We start from the raw sequence: 7,778 nt of genomic DNA, 5'->3' as shown, positions 1-7,778 counted from the left end.
AAGTGATACCCTTGGCTAGCACATTTTATTTGATCTTTAGAGTTTTATAATCATTTATATTTTATAGCAAAACAGTCAACAGAAATTGATAATGGAAAATACTCTAGAATCTATATATTTTAGCTACAACATGGATTTCCAGTTTAAATGCATATGTCAGTACTCAAAATATGCTCTCAAATCATACTATATACTATACTATATATACTATACTATATTATTATAGTATATATGCTATATCTATATATCTATAGTATATATACTGTATACTATATATTTTAGATTATCCCCATAATCAAAGAGTACAGAAGCTGATCCCCATTACTATGGAATACTTTTTAGTAATAGAAGTGCGGGTCTATTGATGTGTAACAAACCACACCAAACTCTAGTGACTATAAGGGTAGCTGTTACTCTTACTCTATTAATGAAGAAATTGAGATGCAGATTTTATATGACTTTCCCAAGCCATGCAAAGCAAATAAGAAGCACATTCAGAACCCAAATATAGATCTTCTAACTTGCTATTCACATGTCTCTACTTTATCCACTTTGATTAAATCAAATGCAAATTATTGTAGATATTTGTTAAGAAATGTTACTGGTAAATGTCCACTATCTATTCATGGTATTGTGTTAATGGAGTTGTCTTATTGACTGACTATAGATGCCTTAATACCATATTAACAGCTTCTCCAAAAGTAGATTCTAAAATCTAACACAAGATTTTAAATAAGGCACAGATCAAGAAATCAGTTTAATCTGTATATATTGCTCTTCAAATATATAACTCGGTGGTCTATAAATCAATTTATTACATGTAAATCTTTTTTTATTCAGCAGTTTCTCTAAGATAAAGTTGTTCATAAGGCTACACAGTTTCTGAATTAATGTTGTCTCAGGTCCATCTTTTAATTTATAAACTCTCTACCTTGGCTTGTGTTTAAACCCTGGCAATAGAACACAGCTACCTAAAGGACTAAACCCTTTTCTAACTAGAATCAAGTAGTGATCCTTTAAATGGTAAGTTTGAAATTTTCAAGCCTCAACATGAACTAAATTATGATTTGAATTTTTTTTAAATTTAAGCATTAAAATAGAAAAGCATATTTTCTCTTATATTAGGCTATTTTAAAAGATACACTATTCAAATTCAGAGCTGGTGTGTGTGTGTGTGTGTGTGTGTGTGTGTTTCTTGTAACCAATCAACCTGTAGAGTACCTCAATGTTCACTACATTCTCATTTGAAATAAAGTATGAGAGATAATTAATAATGTCAAATTTACTTATCTGTGTCTATGCTCACTAATTAGTTTCAAGTAAAATATAGGCTTCTTGAACAAGTGGCTATCAATTGATTAATGCAGCTCAATGAATTGTTTTCAGAATTATAATTTGACTTGTTTTATTTTTAAACTCAGACTCTCTTGTATTGATAGCTATAACCTCAGCTTCTTTTAAAACCAGGATTTGGGATGTGATTTAAGAATTTTCGTAAACGTAAGAAATTTGCTTTGTCCTTGATTTTTCAAAATGCCTTTGCTTTTATCAGGTAAGGGAGTAAGAGTGTTGTTTTCAAAGCTAATTAGAGTTTAAAAGTCACTACCGAACACCACCACTAATAAAACAAAATATAATAATAATAAAGTTGTTTCTCTATAGGGAAGCAAAAAAGAAAGTAGGAGCCAGACTGCCAAGATTCCACAGTGCTATATTGAATCTAACTCTGCCATTCACTAGATGTGTGATTACAAATGGAAGATATGCAGGTAAACACTTCACTGAACTAAGAATGAAAAAAAAAAATGTACAAAAATGGGAATTAAGTTCTTTGCAAATCGAGTTCTTTTGCTTTGCTATTTATAACAACGATTCTACATTTTTTCTTCAGACTTTCCAATAGTACCTTTATTAGATTGTAATTGATTCACCACAACCCATTAATTCTCAGTCAAAGTAGAATAATGTTCAAAGGAGAGACACAGTTGACATAGTTATGGCTGTGTCAGCACATCTAACATAATTTACTTTAATAGAGTTTCCTACTTGGCTATCATAAAGCTTCTGGGTGGAGAATTTGAGTGTCAGATTTTAGCCAGAATGACTCTTTCCTTCTAGTCAGTATTATAAATGCATGCTTATTGGAGATTTGAATATGGACATAGAAGGCAAAGAATTATCTCTTTCACATGATATCTCTCTGGGAGGCAATGCAATTTAATGGAAAAAAAAACACAGTGTAAGAAATATGAATACTCAGTTCTAGATCTACTCCCTATTTATCCAATATATGACATTGGAAAAGTCAACATGTCTCAATTTCCCTACTGTAAAATGGGAAAAAAAATTGCCTCTCAAAAGTATAATAATCAAATCAAATGATGTGTGGAAGTTTAAAATAATTTTTGCTATCTACTTTTTCATAGTACAGAGTTCTGAAAATATGTAAAAATTATGAAGCATAACTGAAACCACCATCTAACTCAACTAGATGCTTAGCAATATTGTTGCAACTGCCTATATATTCCTTCCATAGTCAGTCCCACTGCCTCCTTCTGTTTACTCTCAGCTGCTTTTAAGACCCACTCCTTGCCTTTTAGTTTTTGAAACTTCACTGCAATGTTTCAAAGTCTGTGGATTTCTTTTAATATATCTTGCTTTGTATCCATTGTTTCCTAGTAAGTGTACATAGACATATGTTAGGCTTTCTTATTCTGTTTTATCTATTACCTCTTTTTCATTGTTTTCTCATTTACTTCTCTTTCTGTGCTTCCTTCTCAATAATTTCTTCAGCTCTATTTCCAGATTAGTAATTCAGTTGTGGGCTGTGTCTAATCTATTATTTGACCAGTCTTTTTAGTTTTTGAGTTTGACAATTATACATAATTTAATTAAACTTCTAACATTTGTTTGTTCCTTTACTTATTTTGGATTTTATTAGTGCTTCGTATATTTTTGGATGTAAGTCCTTTATTAAATATGTGCTTTGAAAATATTTTTGTCCAGTCGGTAACTTGTCTTTTCATTCTCTTAACAGTGTCTTTTGTAGAGCAGATGTTTTTAATTTTAATGCATTCTAGCTTATCAAGTTTTTATTCCATAGATCATGCTCTTGGTGTTGTACCTAAAAAGTTATCACCAAACGCAAGGTCACCTAGATTTTTCCTATATTCTATTTTAGAAATTTGAGTTATGCATTTTATATATAGATCTGTAATCTATTTTGAGTTATTTGTTGTGGAAGATATAAAACCATATTTAGATTTGGTTTTTTTTTTTTTGGATATACACATCTAGTTTTTCTAGCACCATTTGTTGAAATGTTTATCCTTTATCCATTGAATTATCTTTGCTTCTTTGCCAAAAGTCAGTGGATTATATATATGGGGGTCTACTTTGGGGCTCTCTTTTTTGTTCCATTGACAATGCGTGTATTCTTTTGCCAGTACCATACCGACTTGACTGAAGATTTATAGCAAATCTTGAAGTTGGATAGTTTCAGTATACCGACTTTGTTCTTTCTTAGTTTTCAGTTGGCAATTCTGAGTCTTTTGCCTTTTGATATAAACTTTAGAGTTAATTTGTTAATCATCAAAAAATTAGTTGCTAGGATTTTGAATGAGATTTCATTAAATCCACAGATCGAGTTGGGAAAAGCTAACATCTTAATATTATTGAGACTTTCTATCCATGAACACAAATGGTGTCTTCATTTATTTAGGTCTTTGAATTTTTGTCATAGTGCGTAGCTTTTTTTATGTACAAATTATACATATTTTATTAAACCTAAGTATGCTTTTTTTCTGTGCTTATATATGGTGTTTAGTTTATAATTTAAAATTTCATTTTTTTTATTTCTAATACATATAAAAAGGCAATTGACTGTTATGTATTAATTTTGTAACCCACAATCTCGTTGTAGTTTTTTATTAGTTCCAAGAGTGTTTGTTTTTTAATTTTTAAATTTTTTTTTATTTTTCAATTACAGTTGACATACAATATTATATTAGTTTCAGGTATACAACATAGTGATTAGACATTTATGTAACTTATGAAGTGATCACCCCAATAAATCTAGTACCTATTCGACACCATAGTTATTACATTATTATCGACTATATCTCTCATGCTATAATTTACATCCGCATGACTATTTCATAACCACCAGTTTGTACTTCTTGATCCCTTCCCCTTTTTCCCTCAAGCTGCAACACCCTTTCAATTTGGCAACCATCAAAATGTTCTCTGAACCTATGACTTTGTTTCTGTTTTGTAGATAGTACAGAACCCTATATATACTGTTTTTTTCCTATATGTACATACCTATGATAATGTTTAATTTATAAATTAGGCGCAGTAAGATATTAACAATGATAACTAATAATAATATAGAACAATTATAACAATATACGATAGTAAAAGTTATGCGAATGAGGTCTCTCTATCCAATAACTGATCTGATAACAGAGATGGCTACTAAGTGACTAGTGGGAGGGGACATAGAATGGGTAAACTAGACAAAGGGATGATTTATGCCTGGGAAGGATGGAGCAGAATGGCACGGGACAGCACTAGATTTCATCGCACTACTCAGAATAGCACACAATTTAAAACTTATGAATTATTTATTTCTGGAATTTTCTATTTAACATTTACAGACTGTTTGATTGCTGGTCGCTGAAATTGCAGAACGTGAAACTCCAAATAAAAGGGGACTAGTGTATATGATAATGCTTGGCTCATGTTAGATCAGGGGTCCCTAACCCCTGGGCCGCAGGTCGGTACTGGACCATGGACTGTTAGGAACCCAGCCGCACAGCAGGAGGTGAGTGGTGGGCAAGCAAGTGAAGCTTCATCTGTATTTGCAGCCGCTCCCCAGTGCCAGCATCACCACCTCAGCTCCGCCTCAGATCATCAGGCATTAGATTCTCATAGGAGCATCGGTCTCTGGTGCCAAAAAGGTTGGGGACTGCTGTGTTAGATGATCTTGAAACATTAGTTTTATCTAACACCATACAATCCTCTGTCCCTCCCCCCAAAAAAATTTATAAGGGAGTGAAAAAGTTTTCTCTTATTTGTAAGCATCAGAATCATCCTCTTGACATAGGCAAAAGGATCCTTAGTGTATTTTCAAAGCTAAAAAGAAATGAGTTCTCTCACCATAGAAAGGCGACATCATAGAAGGTTATAAAGCTTATAGCAGCAGCTCCTGTGACAGGTGTCATGCTAGAAACTGGAGAACAAATTAAAATGAAACCTTATCCTCAAAGAATTCCCTCTAGAGTGGGGGAAGACAGAGTAACTTAAACAGGCAAGTGCATTACACTGTGGTAGATGCTAAGATGGAGGTACATGCAGAGCGCCATGAGAAAACAGGTAAGAGTCTACGGCCATGCCACCCTGAACAAGCCCGATCCCATCTGATCTCGGAAGCTTAGCAGGGTTGGGCCTGGTTAGTACATGGATGGGAGACCACCCAGGAAGACTCAGGGTGCTGTAGCAGGAAAGAAAGAAGGAGAGATATAGGAGAGAGAGAGAGAGAGAGAGAGAGAGAGAGAGATAGAAGGAAAAAGAAAGAAAGAGACAAGAGCCCCTATTATGGGGTTAGGGTCAGGTCAGGGGAGGCTTTTCAAAGATGATGACAGCCGAGCTATGTCCTGAAGGATAAGGAGGGATTTTGAAGGTAGAAAACTATAGGCAAGAATATTCCAGAGAGTAGTAACAGTGTAAGCGAAGGCAGAGACTTATGAAAAAGCCTGACATATGAGAGAAACAAAAACATGCTATTATGACACTTGATAGCAATTCAGAGAAGACTTCTGCACTCAAGTGATTCTAATTTTCATACAAAAGGTAGGACATTCATATGCAAAAAGTACAGCATACAGTGGTATAGACAAGTGGTAAAAAGAAACGTTTAGGGATGATGGCGGTGATGATGGATCACTCTGAACCAGTTTCTGGGAGTTTAATGGGGGAAAGGGGAATACGACTGAACTTTATGTGGAAACTAAGACCTACACTAGAAGAAAGGATGTAGAAAACATCCAAGGCAAGAGGAATGACAAAATCAAGAAACTTCTCAGGAAGGAAACAGTGTACCACATGGCCCCTGTGTTTCCCAACTTGGGGAAACTGCCCACTTAGTGAGTATTCAGAAATGTGTGGGGACATATAGTTGTCAAAGTGCCTGGTGGGAGCTACTGGCATTTAGTCTCTTGAAATAAGTGATGCAAAACTGCTTTCAGTAATGATGTCCTTAGGTGAGATGACATAATTACACCTAATAATTATTGGGAGCTTAACAAGCTTCAGGTTTGTGATGTGTGTTTGCTTTTGTTATTTCACATGCAAATTTATTTTTGGGAAACTTCCAACCCCCAACCTTCATCTGCCTTCTTTAGTAAGGGTTTGAAAGTAGATGTAATGTATCTCTTCTTTGTGTGACCGGACAAGATGATACCCGCTAGAATTTTGAAAAAGGGTGGCGGCCTTATGAAGAGGTCTAGAATAAATGCAGAAGAATTTATCCATGATCACACCAGATGTTTTTTTCTTTTTTCAGTTAGTTTTCTCTCCCTGACACCTCCCTGTCCATCTCACTCCACACAAAGGCAAACCTCGGCCCTCTTTATTCAGAAATTGGGACCTTTGGATGATAGACCTTGCAACATGATAGATAGGGACAAGAAGCTGGATTGCTTCAGCAAATCTAATTGAAAAGAAAACTGGATGTTGGTGCTTCAGCCATGAAGAATGAATATGAAATGCTGTAGCCTATTACCAAGTTATAATTCAGAAACTTGACGTTCTCACTTCTCTCTACCTAGAATCTTAGGCAAACCTTTTATTTTTCTACTTCCAAAGTTCAACCTAGCCAGTAGGCTTTTTATCAGAGGACTGGCTATTTCCCAGTTGTTACAGAAATTAACAAAAAGCCGATTAATATAAATAAATTTGATGATGTCCAGAATACAAAACAACAAAGGGCCTCCCAAATTATCACTAAACAATGAGGTGACTATAATTTGTTATGAGTAGTAAATACCTATATGAAGGCAATGTGCTCTCAACAATGTATCACATTTCCTTTCTGTTGTATGAGATTAAGAATAATGTGCCCTCTCAGTGTGACATGGAAAATAATTTATATTATTACAGAGTTCTTTCTATATAACTAGAATAAAATTATTTTTTCTGTGTGAAATGGATTTCTCCCTCCAGCCCCCTCAAATTCAGTCACAATAGGTTTAACCATGGCTCTAAGCCAAGTTGTATTTTGTTTTGTTTGGTGTTTCTATAAGCTTAAACCAGCAGCTGTGCATGTTTGTGCAATTCCAAAGTCAGAATTTATATATGTAATTTTTGAACCGAGGGAAAAAAGTTAAAAATATCTTTAATGAATCACATGGAAAGCCACTGAAATAAATATAACACCAAAGAAGATGCTCTCTTTTTTCCTTCGTTAATCTACATATTTACAATATTTATAATGGAGTGGATATAGACTTCTCTTGGACTAAGGTTTACCTTCCTACAAACTGCTTGAGTTAATTTTCAGCGTAGTGATTCGGGAAAGCAAACGTGTTTTTGAAGTCTTATATGGTGTTAAGATTCAGATGGGACTGATTTTCTTTAAAAAAAATCTTTCATCACTCCTCCTGCTGGGACACATGTACACCTATCTTACTCAAATCCCTCTGAGTCCAAAGCAGGGCCCAGATTACAGCTGACCTTTTCTAGAATGAGGAATATTAGAAAAGCAAAATTTCTGGCCC

At 34.4% G+C, this 7,778-nt stretch overlaps 1 pseudogene; it reads left to right on the top strand.

Annotated features, from left to right (window-relative positions):
- Positions 1-5,382: 5,382 nt before the first annotated feature.
- LOC120605447 (uncharacterized) lies at positions 5,383-5,503 on the top strand (annotated as a pseudogene).
- The last annotated feature ends 2,275 nt before the right edge of the window (positions 5,504-7,778 follow it).

Source organism: Pteropus medius, unplaced genomic scaffold (assembly GCF_902729225.1).
Source record: "Pteropus medius unplaced genomic scaffold, Ma_sr-lr_union100, whole genome shotgun sequence".
In the NCBI taxonomy this organism is placed as follows: Eukaryota; Metazoa; Chordata; class Mammalia; order Chiroptera; family Pteropodidae; genus Pteropus; species Pteropus medius.
The sequence above is the reverse complement of the archived record's forward strand: the minus strand, read 5'-3'. Positions and strand labels throughout refer to the sequence as shown.